This window comes from Nothobranchius furzeri, chromosome 2, assembly GCF_043380555.1.
Source record: "Nothobranchius furzeri strain GRZ-AD chromosome 2, NfurGRZ-RIMD1, whole genome shotgun sequence".
NCBI lineage: Eukaryota > Metazoa > Chordata > Actinopteri > Cyprinodontiformes > Nothobranchiidae > Nothobranchius > Nothobranchius furzeri.
In genome coordinates, this window is record NC_091742.1 from 65569540 (window position 1) to 65588056 (window position 18517).

An 18517-nucleotide genomic window follows, 5' to 3' on the forward strand; every position below is an offset into this window, starting at 1 on the left:
GAGTCTGGGAGGAAACCATAACATCTGCCACCTGCAGTCTACCAGAAGATGTGTTTACATGAGTTGTACCCAGACCAAGTCAAAACATAAAGTTTAAACTTCTTTTTCTTGATTTTAATGTTAAAGTAACCATTATCATTTTGCTCATTATAAATGTGATTAATCAAATGAATGACTATTTAGCTTTGGGGTAATTATAATGGTTTAATGAATCCATTCTTAAATAATGTTGAGAATGTTTGTTACTGACCTTCACACACACTCAAGCACAAACATTCACACACATCCACACACACCTGCTCACAGTAAACTCCAGACACATTTGATGACGCACGTTTGCTTTGAGAAGAGAAAGGTTTTTGGTAAGTTTTCAGTCTTATGATTTGGTTCGTGTTGGACAACGAGAGAGAACAGTCCTGAAAACCAAAGGGGGGGCAGAGCCTGTTGGCTCGTTCTTCCCCCCTTCTCTCACGCTGCTTCTGCCACGCCAGGCAGAATAGCTGAACCGCAACTTCTAACGCAGACTCATTACCGAGTCTTTTGATTTCTGAGTGAATTAACTTAAGGAAGCGCGTCGACAAAACGCTTTACCATCAACGTGTACCGAGGGGCAACTCTGGACCGGGTCACAGCGCATCTTTGTCTTCTTTGCCAGCCAAGGTGACCTGGATGAAACATCCTAAGGTGACGTCCCGGGTCCAACAGAGGGTCCGATTTTCGGTGAGGCAAAACACGACAGATAGCGTTTTGATGCATCTTTTCCACTAAACCTAAGTTTATTCAAACCATCACTTCACTCAGACACCTGTTTCTTCCTGAAGCAACATCAGATGCACACATGCATTCATCTCATCTCATGTTCAATTCTCACTACACTTGGCACCCACACGCATCCATAATCACATCATATCACTCTCAATCTTCATTCACCTACAGAAGGTCTATTTGAGCATTAACAGCATATCAACTGTTAAAAAGATTGTCCCACAAAGTTATCAATGTTGATTGTATTTTCTGTTTGTCAATTTCAAAATCATTAGTTTAATTTGAAGAATTAAAACTTTTAAACGTCAAACTGGTTTCCTCATTGAACTGAAACACAGACACTCAGATATTATCGGCAGTTTATGGATGAAAACAACCTTTGAGTCTTCTGGACAATATAACATTTGGTTATTGATTTATTAAAATTAATATTCCGAATTAATACGTAGCATGGTTTCTCTTCAATAAAAGAGCATAAATCCATAACGCTACATTTAATGGCGAGCATATCCAGACTTCTATATCTGCGATTTATCTGATTTCTTACATCTAAAAGCTGCAAACAACGCTTTTCTCTGTGTTTCACTTTGATGTCTTATTTTGAAATTAACCGGAAATTGTTCCGTTGAAGTCACTCTTCCGCGAGGCGTCGTCCTGGTGGAAACTTGGCCGGGAAGATCTCCGATCTCAAATTGACCGCAAATTACAGACCTAACTTTGATTTATCCCATCTTCGCCTTCGGAGCGAACGTGTGAGTTGTGCTTTTGACTAAATTCTGTCCATTTTGACGCGCCGCCGCGTCTCCAATCTAACCTCAGGTCGGAACGCTCCGTTTCCGCTCTGATCATCGCTGGGTGAGCTACCGTGCAGCTTATCCTCAGTTCCTAAAATTATCACTATATTCTCCGAACCTCAGAACCGAGACTGAATTCTCGGACACCTTTCGTCTCAGTGTGTTGACACTGTGGGCGAGCTATTGTGAAAGAAGTTTCTACTGCATTCAGATTGCGTGCGCTTTTTAAACGGAATGCTCGGTGACACCTGCCGGAGCTTGACTGCTCGGTAAACGTCGTAAAGCGAGGCACAGCCGTTACGCGTTACTGCATTCAGATTGCGTACGTTTTTTTTAAAGTCCGTATTAAAAGTGGAGCGAGATGCCTACTTGTTAATCGGGAAAATTTAAGTCTGGTAGCTACAGACAAAGAACGCTAGAACTAGCCGGAGAGCTAAGCTAGCGCCACAGTTAGACAAATAGGGCATGCGTCCCGTTAAATTGTCATCATTTCTGGCACAGTCAGTCTGTGTCCTCACAAAACCCGCATTGGCGGTGATTCTTGTAAATCGCTACGGTGTGTAGAATCTACATTTTGCTACGTTTGTCCGTCTGACACCAACACGGCAGCGTAGGGTTTGTTATTTTTTTTTTATTATTTTTTATTTTGGACCGGTGAACGGGTCGGCTTTCACAGCCTCCGTTGCTCGGTTCCATGCCTTTTTCTTCCATCTTGTGAAGTTGTGTGTATTCGTTTATCTATCAACAATTCCTTGTTTTACCCTGTGTCATAAAGTTAAGTAAGCTACGGACAGTCCTTGTTTGTGTGAGACATATTAAGGAATCTGCCCGGAGTTTTACGTCGGCTCAGAAGGTAAAAACGCGAGTTGCTCTGAACTTAATGGGAGATGGACGAGACACGACAAAATCTTTCTTGCACTGTTACACCTGATGTAAAGTTCTCTGACGTTCTGCTTCCAGAACATGCCAAGACGCAGGAAATTCACCGGCCGAGCATCGCTGGTCCCTCCGCCCGCCCGAACGGGCCCGTTTTAGGCGGGTGCCGCCGGTCGGGAACAGTGGGGACTAGTGGCTGCGGTTCGGTGCCAGCTGCACTGGGTCGGAGGTGGTTCTGGTCTGCACTTCATGTCGTGAATTCGAGCAGCATGCTGTTTACAGTCATAACGCTTTTTCTTTACTTTTATTTCTTCCAGGGGGTCAAAAACCCACCATCAACATCAAGGTTTGAAATAAACAACACTTTCTCTGCTGCTTTTAAGATGAATAAATCTCTTGAGCCTATGGTTAACCTCTCTGACAAGCAGGTTGTGCTTAACCCTTTGTTTCCTAATGCTTCTCCTCTGTCATCCATGTTAAAGGCTGAACATCTCTCCAGCATGGGTGTGAAATCTTCAGGCTGTGACCCACCATTTCAGTCAGAGGTCTGTTTTACTCGTCAGTCCGCCTCATGCACAAACCAGCTTCTTTATCGGGGCGTGATGGAAACGTCAGCCGCCGTGAAACACTTGTGGTCTCCGGACGGAGCTACCATGCCATTTAAGGGGTTTGTGCCCGGACATCTTGACCTTTATGTGAATGACCTTGTCACTTTTCAGTTTGTGACCTCTGCTAATACGGTGGCCAATTCTTTTCTCCTTTCACAGGGGTGTGACTTAGTCTCGGGCCTCTGTGCTCTCTTTCCTGTGATTTCTCTTACAGGTGACCACGACGACGCAGAAAACCCTGCGGTTTCCAGCAGTCCTGTGGTCAGTGGCGATATTAAAGGTGGCTCGGTGGTTGCTGCGCACACCTCTCTCACGGGCTCGGGAAGGCAACCCGGCCCGGGAGGTGTAGGTGCGTGCAGTGATGCTCTGCTCGGGGCCCCTCCTGACAAAGGGGGGGTGCTGAGTGGCTCTGAGTTTTCCGTTGCGGACTTCAACCGGTTCGGGGGAACGCCTCCTCCGAGCGGGCGGGTCATTGCAGAACTCGACACTGACCTTCCTCCAATTCAGCTGACAACATTGACCTCCGACCCGGAGTTAGGTGCTGCACCTTCTACGGGGCGGAGTTCTAGTCGGTCTGTAAATACTCTGGTTAAACCGGGTTTTTCTGATTCTGTGTGGGAACCTCCATCATTCTTGGGAATAAAGTATTCATGGCTTCAGTTTTCAGGACAGACCATGTTCCTAAAGCTAGCATCATGTCTGTATCTGATTCTAAACATGGCTAGGTTTGCTTTGACACCCGTGACACAACCATCCTTGGATCACTCCTTTTCAGAACCTCCAAGTCCAGCACCTCCAGGTCTTTGGACATCTGAACACCTGCTCTTTCAGCACGATTCAGGTGACACTGTGCATCTTCTTGGTAATAGAGCTTTTAAGAGCTTAAGAACTGTTCTTTGTTATGCTTCTCCTGTCTCACAGACATGGCATAGGTTTGTGCAACAAAAGGGGGGTGGGGAGCCTCCTCCCGCTTTGCGAGCATCAGTTTCGCATTTCCAGTTCACTACCATTTCTGATCACAACAAAGTCGCCTCCGTAAAGCTGCAACACAACTTTGAGCAGGTAAAATCAGGTTCTGATCTAACAGCTAAACCATCAGCTTCGCTCCAGTTCCAAACGGGACCCTCAGGTAAATTCAAACAAGTTTCCCTGTGGGTTCGTAACACCAGATACAAACAGGTTGATAACCAAATCGCTTATGAGCCTGCTCCCACAGATACGTCCAAACTCGTGTCTCTGTGGGTCCGCAATACCAGATTCAAAACTCTATTCTGACCGACTCTATTCTTACCGGATTCTTTTCCACTGACTGGTGGACCGTTACAAATTCTCTCGTTGTGGGATGGATTTTTAACAAATGTGATATCCTTTGAGTTTTTTTTTTCAGGTTACCTGCCTCCAGCCAGGGTCCTGTTACTAACTCACATTTTTAGGGATTACTAACCTACTGATTTACATTTTTAGAACTGATTTACATCTCTATCTTTTTATTAGTGCTTTGTGTAGCAGGATTATATTTGATTACAAATTTAATTTTATTTTCTTGCTATTTCCCTTAAAGGGCCACAAGCCAATTTGCCCTTCATTTTCATGATTATTATTTCTTTTATATACATGCCTTTAATTAGTGCAGCCTGCTGAGTTTCACATATCAGTTAGGATTTACTTTTTTTTATTTGTGGTTTCACTGCATCACGTTTTTACATGACACGTAGAACAGGGTGCAGAACATTTCTTCTTTAGATAATTCACAAAAGGCACCCACATTTTCCCAGAGGCACCCATAGATAGGTTTTGATTGATTTCTTTGTTTGGCATCAAATGCTATCTATCGTGTGGGCTGTCTCACTTTGTCTCCTTCTCCGAGCTCGTATGGACTACATCCCATCAGAGGGGCCGTCTTCACCATCCTTCAACTGGTTTTCTGTCGCATGGGGCTTCGGTCGTGGTTCGAGATGGGTCGAGGTCGTCACTGGACTTCGCCTGGACTACGCCTGAGGAATACATCACCTGCCCAGCTCCGTGTGACACACGAGCTGCTTATCCTTTGCATACCTTTGCATTATTGCTGATGAAATTAACTGCTATTGAAAAAGCTCTGCTTTCAAGATGTCCTAAGTGGATTACTTTACAATGATTGCAACAGTTTTGGCCTTAATCATCTGATCAGGATACACTCCCTTCTACACGAGACCTGTGGTGACACTTCATCGTTCCTGCCTTCATCTGGGATGTCTACCTTCACGAGTACATCACGTTATTGTGTTTGTAACGGCAGGTGGCCTGTGCTTGACCACCATGTCGTCACAAAAAGGGGGGGAATGTAACGTGAGGAAATATGGGTTTTCTGTCACAATGGGGGTGTTGGACTCAGCTGTGTCAAAGCTGGGTCGCTGAGAACTTTCACCCACAGATTAAGACCTGAACGCCAGCGAGTCTGGGAGGAAACCATAACATCTGCCACCTGCAGTCTACCAGAAGATGTGTTTACATGAGTTGTACCCAGACCAAGTCAAAACATAAAGTTTAAACTTCTTTTTCTTGATTTTAATGTTAAAGTAACCATTATCATTTTGCTCATTATAAATGTGATTAATCAAATGAATGACTATTTAGCTTTGGGGTAATTATAATGGTTTAATGAATCCATTCTTAAATAATGTTGAGAATGTTTGTTACTGACCTTCACACACACTCAAGCACAAACATTCACACACATCCACACACACCTGCTCACAGTAAACTCCAGACACATTTGATGACGCACGTTTGCTTTGAGAAGAGAAAGGTTTTTGGTAAGTTTTCAGTCTTATGATTCGGTTCGTGTTAGACAACGAGAGAGAACAGACCTGAAAACCAAAGGGGGGGCAGAGCCTGTTGGCTCGTTCTTCCCCCCTTCTCTCACGCTGCTTCTGCCACGCCAGGCAGAATAGCTGAACCGCAACTTCTAACGCAGACTCATTACCGAGTCTTTTGATTTCTGAGTGAATTAACTTAAGGAAGCGCGTCGACAAAACGCTTTACCATCAACGTGTACCGAGGGGCAACTCTGGACCGGGTCGCAGCGCATCTTTGTCTTCTTTGCCAGCCAAGGTGACCTGGATGAAACATCCTAAGGTGACGTCCCGGGTCCAACAGAGGGTCCGATTTTCGGTGAGGCAAAACACGACAGATAGCGTTTTGATGCATCTTTTCCACTAAACCTAAGTTTATTCAAACCATCACTTCACTCAGACACCTGTTTCTTCCTGAAGCAACATCAGATGCACACATGCATTCATCTCATCTCATGTTCAATTCTCACTACACTTGGCACCCACACGCATCCATAATCACATCATATCACTCTCAATCTTCATTCACCTACAGAAGGTCTATTTGAGCATTAACAGCATATCAACTGTTAAAAAGATTGTCCCACAAAGTTATCAATGTTGATTGTATTTCCTGTTTGTCAATTTCAAAATCATTAGTTTAATTTGAAGAATTAAAACTTTTAAACGTCAAACTGGTTTCCTCATTGAACTGAAACACAGACACTCAGATATTATCGGCAGTTTATGGATGAAAACAACCTTTGAGTCTTCTGGACAATATAACATTTGGTTATTGATTTATTAAAATTAATATTCCGAATTAATACGTAGCATGGTTTCTCTTCAATAAAAGAGCATAAATCCATAACGCTACACCTCTATGTGCAAGAATCTAGTCTTTGCAGTGGGCGACACAATCATACCTTGACAAATACACAAGGGATTTTTCAGAGATTTTTCAAGGTTTTTCCTTCGCTTACAGCCATACCACCCTGAAAAAGCCCGATCCCCTCTCATCTCGGAATCAATCAGGGTTGGGCCTGGTCAGTACCTGTATGGGAGACCTCTTGGGAATACCAGGTGCTGTAAGCTTTTTCACTAATTTGTTATAAAATACAGTTTTTTTCACTTCACCACATCTTTGAACAGCTTCGTCATTGAATAATTTTAAAGTCAGGTGTTCCACACGAACTGCACACACTTGTTGGTAATAAACCTCCTTTGATTTGTCCCTAGCAATAATGTCTCAGTGCTGGCATTTTAGAGACAAGAAATGGGGTGGGAGCCAATTGTTAGAGTCTAAAGAAGAGCAACAATGATGAAGACAACTGTTTAACTAAGCCTTTTACCTCTATATGCAAGAATCTAGTCTTTGCAGTGGGCGACACAATCATACCTTGACAAATACACAAGGGATTTTTCAGAGATTTTTCAAGGTTTTTCCTTCGCTTACAGCCATACCACCCTGAAAAAGCCCGATCCCGTCTGACCTCGGAAGCAATCCAGGTTGGGGCCTGGTCAGTACTTGTATGGGAGACCTTTTGGGAATACCAGGTGCTGTAAGCTTTTTCACTAATTTGTTATAAAATACAGTTTTTTTCACTTCACCACAGCTTTGAACAGCTTCGTCATTGAATAATTTTAAAGCCAGGTGTTCCACACGAACTGCACACACTTGTTGGTAATAAACCTCCTTTGAATTGTCCCTAGCAATAATGTCTCAGTGCTGGCATTTTAGAGACAAGAAATGGGGTGGGAGCCGATTGTTACTCGAAAAAAGAGCAACAGTGATGAAGACAACTGTTTAACTTAGCCTTTTACCTCCATATGCAAGAATCTAGTCTTTGCAGTGGGCGACACAATCATACTTTGACATATACACAAGGGATTTTTCAGAGATTTTTCAAAGTGTGTCTTTCGCTTATGGCCAAACCACCCTGAAAAACCCCGATCCCGTCTGATCTCGGAAGCAATCCAGGGTTGGGCCTGGTCAGTAACTGAATGGGAGACCTCTTGGGAATACCAGGTGCTGTAAGCTTTTTCACTAATTTGTTATAAAATACAGTTTTTTTCACTTCACCACATCTTTGAACAGCTTCGTCATTGAATAATTTTAAAGCCAGGTGTTCCACACGAACTGCACACACTTGTTGGTAATAAACCTCCTTTTATTTGTCCCTAGCAATAATGTCTCAGTGCTGGCATTTTAGAGACAAGAAATGGGGTGGGAGCCAATTGTTAGAGTCTAAAGAAGAGCAACAATGATGAAGACAACTGTTTAACTTAGCCTTTTACCTCTATATGCAATAATCTAGTCTTTGCAGTGGGCGACACAATCATACCTTGACAAATACACAAGGGATTTTCCAGAGATGTTTCAAGGTTTTTCCTTCGCTTACAGCCATACCACCCTGAAAAAGCCCGATCCCCTCTGATCTCGGAATCAATCCAGGGTTGGGCCTGGTCAGTACCTGTATGGGAGACCTCTTGGGAATACCAGGTGCTGTAAGCTTTTTCACTAATTTGTTATAAAATACAGTTTTTTTCACTTCACCACATCTTTGAACAGCTTCGTCATTGAATAATTTTAAAGCCAGGTGTTCCACACGAACTGCACACACTTGTTGGTAATAAACCTCCTTTGATTTGTCCCTAGCAATAATGTCTCAGTGCTGGCATTTTAGAGACAAGAAATGGGGTGGGAGCCAATTGTTAGAGTCTAAAGAAGAGCAACAATGATGAAGACAACTGTTTAACTTAGCCTTTTACCTCTATATGCAAGAATCTAGTCTTTGCAGTGGGCGACACAATCATACCTTGACAAATACACAAGGGATTTTTCAGAGATTTTTCAAGGTTTTTCCTTCGCTTACAGCCATACCACCCTGAAAAGGCCCGATCCCCTCTGATCTCGGAATCAATCTAGGTTTGGGCCTGGTCAGTACCTGTATGGGAGACCTTTTGGGAATGCCAGGTGCTGTAAGCTTTTTCACTAATTTGTTATAAAATACAGTTTTTTTCACTTCACCACAGCTTTGAACAGCTTCGTCATTGAATAATTTTAAAGCCAGGTGGTCCACACGAACTGCACACACTTGTTGGTAATAAACCTCTTTTGAATTGTCCCTAGCAATAATGTCTCAGTGCTGGCATTTTAGAGACAAGAAATGGGGTGGGAGCCGATTGTTACTCGAAAAAAGAGCAACAGTGATGAAGACAACTGTTTAACTTAGCCTTTTACCTCCATATGCAAGAATCTAGTCTTTGCAGTGGGCGACACAATCATACTTTGACATATACACAAGGGAGTTTTTCAGAGATTTTTCAAGGTGCGTCTTTCGCTTATGGCCAAACCACCCTGAAAAACCCCGATCCCGTCTGATCTCGGAAGCAATCCAGGGTTGGGCCTGGTCAGTAACTGAATGGGAGACCTCTTGGGAATACCAGGTGCTGTAAGCTTTTTCACTAATTTGTTATAAAATACAGTTTTTTTCACTTCACCACATCTTTGAACAGCTTCGTCATTGAATAATTTTAAAGCCAGGTGTTCCACACGAACTGCACACACTTGATGGTAATAAACCTCCTTTGATTTGTCCGTAGCAATAATGTCTCAGTGCTGGCATTTTAGAGACAAGAAATGGGGTGGGAGCCGATTCTTACTCGAAAAAAGAGCAACAGTGATGACGACAACTGTTTAACTTAGCCTTTTACCTCCATATGCAAGAATCTAGTCTTTGCAGTGGGCGACACAATCATACTTTGACATATACACAAGGGATTTTTCAGAGATTTTTCAAGGTTTTTTCTTCGCTAACAGCCATACCACCCTGAAAAAGCCCGATCCCGTCTGATCTCGGAAGCAATCCAGGGTTGGGCCTGGTCAGTACCTGTATGGGAGACCTCTTGGGAATACCAGGTGCTGTAAGCTTTTTCACTAATTTGTTATAAAATACAGTTTTTTTCACTTCACCACATCTTTGAACAGCTTCGTCATTGAATAATTTTAAAGCCAGGTGTTCCACACGAACTGCACACACTTGTTGGTAATAAACCTCCTTTTATTTGTCCCTAGCAATAATGTCTCAGTGCTGGCATTTAGAGACAAGAAATGGGGTGGGAGCCAGTTGTTAGAGTCTAAAGAAGAGCAACAATGATGAAGACAACTGTTTAACTTAGCCTTTTACCTCTATATGCAAGAATCTAGTCTTTGCAGTGGGCGACACAATCATACCTTGACAAATACAGAAGGGATTTTCCAGAGATGTTTCAAGGTTTTTCCTTCACTTACAGCCATACCACCCTGAAAAAGCCCAATCCCCTCTGATCTCGGACTCAATCCAGGGTTGGGCCTGGTCAGTACCTGTATGGGAGACCTCTTGGGAATACCAGGTGCTGTAAGCTTTTTCACTAATTTGTTATAAAATACAGTTTTTTTTCACTTCACCACATCTTTGAACAGCTTCGTCATTGAATAATTTTAAAGCCAGGTGTTCCACACGAACTGCACACACTTGTTGGTAATAAACCTCCTTTGATTTGTCCCTAGCAATAATGTCTCAGTGCTGGCATTTTAGAGACAAAAAATGGGGTGGGAGCCGATTGTTACTCGAAAAAAAAGCAACTGTGATGAAGACAACTGTTTAACTTAGCCTTTTACCTCCATATGCAAGAATCTAGTCTTTGCAGTGGGCGACACAATCATACTTTGACATATACACAAGGGATTTTTCAGAGATTTTTCAAGGTGTTTCCTTCGCTTACGGCCATACCACCCTGAAATAGCCCGATCCCGTCTGAACTCGGAAGCAATCCAGGATTGGGCCTGGTCAGTACCTGTATGGGAGACCTCTTGGGAATACCAGGTGCTGTAAGCTTTTTCACTAATTTGTTATAAAATACAGTTTTTTTCACTTCACCACATCTTTGAACAGCTTCGTCATTGAATAATTTTAAAGCCAGGTGTTCCACACGAACTGCACACACTTGTTGGTAATAAACCTCCTTTTATTTGTCCCTAGCAATAATGTCTCAGTGCTGGCATTTTAGAGACAAGAAATGGGGTGGGAGCCAATTGTTAGAGTCTAAAGAAGAGCAACAATGATGAAGACAACTGTTTAACTTAGCCTTTTACCTCTATATGCAATAATCTAGTCTTTGCAGTGGGCGACACAATCATACCTTGACAAATACACAAGGGATTTTCCAGAGATGTTTCAAGGTTTTTCCTTCGCTTACAGCCATACCACCCTGAAAAAGCCCGATCCCCTCTGATCTCGGAATCAATCCAGGGTTGGGCCTGGTCAGTACCTGTATGGGAGACCTCTTGGGAATACCAGGTGCTGTAAGCTTTTTCACTAATTTGTTATAAAATACTGTTTTTTTCACTTCACCACATCTTTGAACAGCTTCGTCATTGAATAATTTTAAAGCCAGGTGTTCCACACGAACTGCACACACTTGTTGGTAATAAACCTCCTTTGATTTGTCCCTAGCAATAATGTCTCAGTGCTGGCATTTTAGAGACAAGAAATGGGGTGGGAGCCAATTGTTAGAGTCTAAAGAAGAGCAACAATGATGAAGACAACTGTTTAACTTAGCCTTTTACCTCTATATGCAAGAATCTAGTCTTTGCAGTGGGCGACACAATCATACTTTGACATATACACAAGGGATTTTTCAGAGATTTTTCAAGGTGTGTCCTTCGCTTACGGCCATACCACCCTGAAAAAGCCCGATCCCGTCTGATCTCGGAAGCAATCCAGGGTTGGGCCTGGTCAGTACCTGTATGGGAGACCTCTTGGGAATACCAGGTGCTGTAAGCTTTTTCACTAATTTGTTATAAAATACAGTTTTTTTCACTTCACCACATCTTTGAACAGCTTCGTCATTGAATAATTTTAAAGCCAGGTGTTCCACACGAACTGCACACACTTGTTGGTAATAAACCTCCTTTTATTTGTCCCTAGCAATAATGTCTCAGTGCTGGCATTTTAGAGACAAGAAATGGGGTGGGAGCCAATTGTTAGAGTCTAAAGAAGAGCAACAATGATGAAGACAACTGTTTAACTTAGCCTTTTACCTCTATATGCAATAATCTAGTCTTTGCAGTGGGCGACACAATCATACCTTGACAAATACACAAGGGATTTTCCAGAGATGTTTCAAGGTTTTTCCTTCGCTTACAGCCATACCACCCTGAAAAAGCCCGATCCCCTCTGATCTCGGAATCAATCCAGGGTTGGGCCTGGTCAGTACCTGTATGGGAGACCTCTTGGGAATACCAGGTGCTGTAAGCTTTTTCACTAATTTGTTATAAAATACAGTTTTTTTCACTTCACCACATCTTTGAACAGCTTCGTCATTGAATAATTTTAAAGCCAGGTGTTCCACACGAACTGCACACACTTGTTGGTAATAAACCTCCTTTGATTTGTCCCTAGCAATAATGTCTCAGTGCTGGCATTTTAGAGACAAGAAATGGGGTGGGAGCCGATTGTTACTCGAAAAAAGAGCAACAGTGATGAAGACAACTGTTTAACTTAGACTTTTACCTCCATATGCAAGAATCTAGTCTTTGCAGTGGGCGACACAATCATACTTTGACATATACACAAGGGATTTTTCAGAGATTTTTCAAGGTGTGTCTTTCGCTTATGGCCAAACGACCCTGAAAAACCCCGATCCCGTCTGATCTCGGAAGCAATCCAGGGTTGGGCCTGGTCAGTACCTGTATGGGAGACCTCTTGGGAATACCAGGTGCTGTAAGCTTTTTCACTAATTTGTTATAAAATACAGTTTTTTTCACTTCACCACATCTTTGAACAGCTTCGTCATTGAATAATTTTAAAGCCAGGTGTTCCACACGAACTGCACACACTTGTTGGTAATAAACCTCCTTTTATTTGTCCCTAGCAATAATGTCTCAGTGCTGGCATTTTAGAGACAAGAAATGGGGTGGGAGCCAATTGTTAGAGTCTAAAGAAGAGCAACAATGATGAAGACAACTATTTAACTTAGGCTTTTACCTCTATATGCAATAATCTAGTCTTTGCAGTGGGCGACACAATCATACCTTGACAAATACACAAGGGATTTTCCAGAGATGTTTCAAGGTTTTTCCTTCACTTACAGCCATACCACCCTGAAAAAGCCCAATCCCCTCTGATCTCGGAATCAATCCAGGGTTGGGCCTGGTCAGTACCTGTATGGGAGACCTCTTGGGAATACCAGGTGCTGTAAGCTTTTTCACTAATTTGTTATAAAATACAGTTTTTTTTCACTTCACCACATCTTTGAACAGCTTCGTCATTGAATAATTTTAAAGCCAGGTGTTCCACACGAACTGCACACACTTGTTGGTAATAAACCTCCTTTGATTTGTCCCTAGCAATAATGTCTCAGTGCTGGCATTTTAGAGACAAAAAATGGGGTGGGAGCCGATTGTTACTCGAAAAAAAAGCAACTGTGATGAAGACAACTGTTTAACTTAGCCTTTTACCTCCATATGCAAGAATCTAGTCTTTGCAGTGGGCGACACAATCATACTTTGACATATACACAAGGGATTTTTCAGAGATTTTTCAAGGTGTTTCCTTCGCTTACGGCCATACCACCCTGAAATAGCCCGATCCCGTCTGAACTCGGAAGCAATCCAGGATTGGGCCTGGTCAGTACCTGTATGGGAGACCTCTTGGGAATACCAGGTGCTGTAAGCTTTTTCACTAATTTGTTATAAAATACAGTTTTTTTCACTTCACCACATCTTTGAACAGCTTCGTCATTGAATAATTTTAAAGCCAGGTGTTCCACACGAACTGCACACACTTGTTGGTAATAAACCTCCTTTTATTTGTCCCTAGCAATAATGTCTCAGTGCTGGCATTTTAGAGACAAGAAATGGGGTGGGAGCCAATTGTTAGAGTCTAAAGAAGAGCAACAATGATGAAGACAACTGTTTAACTTAGCCTTTTACCTCTATATGCAATAATCTAGTCTTTGCAGTGGGCGACACAATCATACCTTGACAAATACACAAGGGATTTTCCAGAGATGTTTCAAGGTTTTTCCTTCGCTTACAGCCATACCACCCTGAAAAAGCCCGATCCCCTCTGATCTCGGAATCAATCCAGGGTTGGGCCTGGTCAGTACCTGTATGGGAGACCTCTTGGGAATACCAGGTGCTGTAAGCTTTTTCACTAATTTGTTATAAAATACTGTTTTTTTCACTTCACCACATCTTTGAACAGCTTCGTCATTGAATAATTTTAAAGCCAGGTGTTCCACACGAACTGCACACACTTGTTGGTAATAAACCTCCTTTGATTTGTCCCTAGCAATAATGTCTCAGTGCTGGCATTTTAGAGACAAGAAATGGGGTGGGAGCCAATTGTTAGAGTCTAAAGAAGAGCAACAATGATGAAGACAACTGTTTAACTTAGCCTTTTACCTCTATATGCAAGAATCTAGTCTTTGCAGTGGGCGACACAATCATACTTTGACATATACACAAGGGATTTTTCAGAGATTTTTCAAGGTGTGTCCTTCGCTTACGGCCATACCACCCTGAAAAAGCCCGATCCCGTCTGATCTCGGAAGCAATCCAGGGTTGGGCCTGGTCAGTACCTGTATGGGAGACCTCTTGGGAATACCAGGTGCTGTAAGCTTTTTCACTAATTTGTTATAAAATACAGTTTTTTTCACTTCACCACATCTTTGAACAGCTTCGTCATTGAATAATTTTAAAGCCAGGTGTTCCACACGAACTGCACACACTTGTTGGTAATAAACCTCCTTTTATTTGTCCCTAGCAATAATGTCTCAGTGCTGGCATTTTAGAGACAAGAAATGGGGTGGGAGCCAATTGTTAGAGTCTAAAGAAGAGCAACAATGATGAAGACAACTGTTTAACTTAGCCTTTTACCTCTATATGCAATAATCTAGTCTTTGCAGTGGGCGACACAATCATACCTTGACAAATACACAAGGGATTTTCCAGAGATGTTTCAAGGTTTTTCCTTCGCTTACAGCCATACCACCCTGAAAAAGCCCGATCCCCTCTGATCTCGGAATCAATCCAGGGTTGGGCCTGGTCAGTACCTGTATGGGAGACCTCTTGGGAATACCAGGTGCTGTAAGCTTTTTCACTAATTTGTTATAAAATACAGTTTTTTTCACTTCACCACATCTTTGAACAGCTTCGTCATTGAATAATTTTAAAGCCAGGTGTTCCACACGAACTGCACACACTTGTTGGTAATAAACCTCCTTTGATTTGTCCCTAGCAATAATGTCTCAGTGCTGGCATTTTAGAGACAAGAAATGGGGTGGGAGCCGATTGTTACTCGAAAAAAGAGCAACAGTGATGAAGACAACTGTTTAACTTAGACTTTTACCTCCATATGCAAGAATCTAGTCTTTGCAGTGGGCGACACAATCATACTTTGACATATACACAAGGGATTTTTCAGAGATTTTTCAAGATGTGTCTTTCGCTTATGGCCAAACGACCCTGAAAAACCCCGATCCCGTCTGATCTCGGAAGCAATCCAGGGTTGGGCCTGGTCAGTACCTGTATGGGAGACCTCTTGGGAATACCAGGTGCTGTAAGCTTTTTCACTAATTTGTTATAAAATACAGTTTTTTTCACTTCACCACATCTTTGAACAGCTTCGTCATTGAATAATTTTAAAGCCAGGTGTTCCACACGAACTGCACACACTTGTTGGTAATAAACCTCCTTTTATTTGTCCCTAGCAATAATGTCTCAGTGCTGGCATTTTAGAGACAAGAAATGGGGTGGGAGCCAATTGTTAGAGTCTAAAGAAGAGCAACAATGATGAAGACAACTATTTAACTTAGGCTTTTACCTCTATATGCAATAATCTAGTCTTTGCAGTGGGCGACACAATCATACCTTGACAAATACACAAGGGATTTTCCAGAGATGTTTCAAGGTTTTTCCTTCGCTTACAGCCATACCACCCTGAAAAAGCCCGATCCCCTCTGATCTCGGAATCAATCCAGGGTTGGGCCTGGTCAGTACCTGTATGGGAGACCTCTTGGGAATACCAGGTGCTGTAAGCTTTTTCACTAATTTGTTATAAAATACAGTTTTTTTCACTTCACCACATCTTTGAACAGCTTCGTCATTGAATAATTTTAAAGCCAGGTGTTCCACACGAACTGCACACACTTGTTGGTAATAAACCTCCTTTGATTTGTCCCTAGCAATAATGTCTCAGTGCTGGCATTTTAGAGACAAGAAATGGGGTGGGAGCCAATTGTTAGAGTCTAAAGAAGAGCAACAATGATGAAGACAACTGTTTAACTTAGCCTTTTACCTCTATATGCAAGAATCTAGTCTTTGCAGTGGGCGACACAATCATACCTTGACAAATACACAAGGGATTTTTCAGAGATTTTTCAAGGTTTTTCCTTCACTTACAGCCATACCACCCTGAAAAAGCCCGATCCCCTCTGATCTCGGAATCAATCCAGGTTTGGGCCTGGTCAGTACCTGTATGGGAGACCTTTTGGGAATACCAGGTGCTGTAAGCTTTTTCACTAATTTGTTATAAAATACAGTTTTTTTCACTTCACCACAGCTCTGAACAGCTTCGTCATTGAATAATTTTAAAGCCAGGTGTTCCACACGAACTGCACACACTTGTTGGTAATAAACCTCCTTTGAATTGTCCCTAGCAATAATGTCTCAGTGCTGGCATTTTAGAGACAAGAAATGGGGTGGGAGCCGATTGTTACTCGAAAAAAGAGCAACAGTGATGAAGACAACTGTTTAACTTAGCCTTTTACCTCCATATGCAAGAATCTAGTCTTTGCAGTGGGCGACACAATCATACTTTGACATATACACAAGGGATTTTTCAGAGATTTTTCAAAGTGTGTCTTTCGCTTATGGCCAAACCACCCTGAAAAACCCCGATCCCGTCTGATCTCGTAAACAATCCAGGGTTGGGCCTGGTCAGTACCTGTATGGGAGACCTCTTGGGAATACCAGGTGCTGTAAGCTTTTTCACTAATTTGTTATAAAATACAGTTTTTTTCACTTCACCACATCTTTGAACAGCTTCGTCATTGAATAATTTTAAAGCCAGGTGTTCCACAAAAACTGCACACACTTGTTGGTAATAAACCTCCTTTGATTTGTCCCTAGCAATATTGTCTCAGTGCTGGCATTTTAGAGACAAGAAATGGGGTGGGAGCCGATTCTTACTCGAAAAAAGAGCAACAGTGATGAAGACAACTGTTTAACTTAGCCTTTTACCTCCATATGCAAGAATCTAGTCTTTGCAGTGGGCGACACAATCATACTTTGACATATACACAAGGGATTTTTCAGAGATTTTTCAAGGTATGTCCTTCGCTTACGGCCATACCACCCTGAAATATCCCGATCCCGTCTGAACTCGGAAGCAATCCAGGATTGGGCCTGGTCAGTACCTGTATGGGAGACCTCTTGGGAATACCAGGTGCTGTAAGCTTTTTCACTAATTTGTTATAAAATACAGTTTTTTTCACTTCACCACATCTTTGAACAGCTTCGTCATTGAATAATTTTAAAGCCAGGTGTTCCACACGAACTGCACACACTTGTTGGTAATAAACCTCCTTTTATTTGTCCCTAGCAATAATGTCTCAGTGCTGGCATTTTAGAGACAAGAAATGGGGTGGGAGCCAATTGTTAGAGTCTAAAGAAGAGCAACAATGATGAAGACAACTGTTTAACTTAGCCTTTTACCTCTATATGCAATAATCTAGTCTTTGCAGTGGGCGACACAATCATACCTTGACAAATACACAAGGGATTTTCCAGAGATGTTTCAAGGTTTTTCCTTCGCTTACAGCCATACCACCCTGAAAAAGCCCGATCCCCTCTGATCTCGGAATCAATCCAGGGTTGGGCCTGGTCAGTACCTGTATGGGAGACCTCTTGGGAATACCAGGTGCTGTAAGCTTTTTCACTAATTTGTTATAAAATACAGTTTTTTTCACTTCACCACATCTTTGAACAGCTTCGTCATTGAATAATTTTAAAGCCAGGTGTTCCACACGAACTGCACACACTTGTTGGTAATAAACCTCCTTTGATTTGTCCCTAGCAATAATGTCTCAGTGCTGGCATTTTAGAGACAAGAAATGGGGTGGGAGCCGATTGTTACTCGAAAAAAGAGCAACAGTGATGAAGACAACTGTTTAACTTAGACTTTTACCTCCATATGCAAGAATCTAGTCTTTGCAGTGGGCGACACAATCATACTTTGACATATACACAAGGGATTTTTCAGAGATTTTTCAAGGTGTGTCTTTCGCTTATGGCCAAACGACCCTGAAAAACCCCGATCCCGTCTGATCTCGGAAGCAATCCAGGGTTGGGCCTGGTCAGTACCTGTATGGGAGACCTCTTGGGAATACCAGGTGCTGTAAGCTTTTTCACTAATTTGTTATAAAATACAGTTTTTTTCACTTCACCACATCTTTGAACAGCTTCGTCATTGAATAAGTTTAAAGCCAGGTGTTCCACACGAACTGCACACACTTGTTGGTAATAAACCTCCTTTTATTTGTCCCTAGCAATAATGTCTCAGTGCTGGCATTTTAGAGACAAGAAATGGGGTGGGAGCCAATTGTTAGAGTC

The 18517-nt window shown here is 42.3% G+C and overlaps 10 non-coding genes and 15 pseudogenes across 10 annotated transcripts; all 25 read left to right on the forward strand.

The window, feature by feature from the left end:
* Window positions 1-6833: 6833 nt before the first annotated feature.
* On the forward strand, window positions 6834-6951 carry LOC139067342 (5S ribosomal RNA; annotated as a pseudogene).
* Window positions 6952-7306: 355 nt separating this feature from the next.
* On the forward strand, window positions 7307-7425 carry LOC139067291 (5S ribosomal RNA; annotated as a pseudogene).
* A 353-nt stretch (window positions 7426-7778) lies between these two features.
* On the forward strand, window positions 7779-7897 carry LOC139067401 (5S ribosomal RNA; annotated as a pseudogene).
* A 355-nt stretch (window positions 7898-8252) lies between these two features.
* On the forward strand, window positions 8253-8371 carry LOC139066521 (5S ribosomal RNA). Its single transcript, XR_011519421.1, has one exon. It is a non-coding gene; the product is annotated as a 5S ribosomal RNA (ribosomal RNA).
* A 355-nt stretch (window positions 8372-8726) lies between these two features.
* LOC139067657 (5S ribosomal RNA) lies at window positions 8727-8845 on the forward strand (annotated as a pseudogene).
* A 354-nt stretch (window positions 8846-9199) lies between these two features.
* Window positions 9200-9318, forward strand: LOC139067403 (5S ribosomal RNA; annotated as a pseudogene).
* A 353-nt stretch (window positions 9319-9671) lies between these two features.
* On the forward strand, window positions 9672-9790 carry LOC139066650 (5S ribosomal RNA). The gene has a single exon (XR_011519554.1). It is a non-coding gene; the product is annotated as a 5S ribosomal RNA (ribosomal RNA).
* A 354-nt stretch (window positions 9791-10144) lies between these two features.
* LOC139067606 (5S ribosomal RNA) lies at window positions 10145-10263 on the forward strand (annotated as a pseudogene).
* A 354-nt stretch (window positions 10264-10617) lies between these two features.
* LOC139066860 (5S ribosomal RNA) lies at window positions 10618-10736 on the forward strand (annotated as a pseudogene).
* A 355-nt stretch (window positions 10737-11091) lies between these two features.
* Window positions 11092-11210, forward strand: LOC139066523 (5S ribosomal RNA). The gene has a single exon (XR_011519423.1). It is a non-coding gene; the product is annotated as a 5S ribosomal RNA (ribosomal RNA).
* Window positions 11211-11565: 355 nt separating this feature from the next.
* On the forward strand, window positions 11566-11684 carry LOC139068433 (5S ribosomal RNA). Its single transcript, XR_011520031.1, has one exon. It is a non-coding gene; the product is annotated as a 5S ribosomal RNA (ribosomal RNA).
* A 355-nt stretch (window positions 11685-12039) lies between these two features.
* LOC139066524 (5S ribosomal RNA) lies at window positions 12040-12158 on the forward strand. The gene has a single exon (XR_011519424.1). It is a non-coding gene; the product is annotated as a 5S ribosomal RNA (ribosomal RNA).
* A 353-nt stretch (window positions 12159-12511) lies between these two features.
* LOC139067519 (5S ribosomal RNA) lies at window positions 12512-12630 on the forward strand (annotated as a pseudogene).
* A 355-nt stretch (window positions 12631-12985) lies between these two features.
* On the forward strand, window positions 12986-13104 carry LOC139067308 (5S ribosomal RNA; annotated as a pseudogene).
* Window positions 13105-13458: 354 nt separating this feature from the next.
* Window positions 13459-13577, forward strand: LOC139066861 (5S ribosomal RNA; annotated as a pseudogene).
* Window positions 13578-13932: 355 nt separating this feature from the next.
* LOC139066525 (5S ribosomal RNA) lies at window positions 13933-14051 on the forward strand. The gene has a single exon (XR_011519425.1). It is a non-coding gene; the product is annotated as a 5S ribosomal RNA (ribosomal RNA).
* Window positions 14052-14406: 355 nt separating this feature from the next.
* LOC139068434 (5S ribosomal RNA) lies at window positions 14407-14525 on the forward strand. Its single transcript, XR_011520032.1, has one exon. It is a non-coding gene; the product is annotated as a 5S ribosomal RNA (ribosomal RNA).
* Window positions 14526-14880: 355 nt separating this feature from the next.
* Window positions 14881-14999, forward strand: LOC139066526 (5S ribosomal RNA). The gene has a single exon (XR_011519426.1). It is a non-coding gene; the product is annotated as a 5S ribosomal RNA (ribosomal RNA).
* Window positions 15000-15352: 353 nt separating this feature from the next.
* Window positions 15353-15471, forward strand: LOC139067520 (5S ribosomal RNA; annotated as a pseudogene).
* A 355-nt stretch (window positions 15472-15826) lies between these two features.
* On the forward strand, window positions 15827-15945 carry LOC139066527 (5S ribosomal RNA). Its single transcript, XR_011519427.1, has one exon. It is a non-coding gene; the product is annotated as a 5S ribosomal RNA (ribosomal RNA).
* A 355-nt stretch (window positions 15946-16300) lies between these two features.
* On the forward strand, window positions 16301-16419 carry LOC139067392 (5S ribosomal RNA; annotated as a pseudogene).
* A 353-nt stretch (window positions 16420-16772) lies between these two features.
* LOC139067578 (5S ribosomal RNA) lies at window positions 16773-16891 on the forward strand (annotated as a pseudogene).
* Window positions 16892-17244: 353 nt separating this feature from the next.
* On the forward strand, window positions 17245-17363 carry LOC139066881 (5S ribosomal RNA; annotated as a pseudogene).
* Window positions 17364-17718: 355 nt separating this feature from the next.
* Window positions 17719-17837, forward strand: LOC139066528 (5S ribosomal RNA). Its single transcript, XR_011519428.1, has one exon. It is a non-coding gene; the product is annotated as a 5S ribosomal RNA (ribosomal RNA).
* Window positions 17838-18190: 353 nt separating this feature from the next.
* On the forward strand, window positions 18191-18309 carry LOC139067521 (5S ribosomal RNA; annotated as a pseudogene).
* The last annotated feature ends 208 nt before the right edge of the window (window positions 18310-18517 follow it).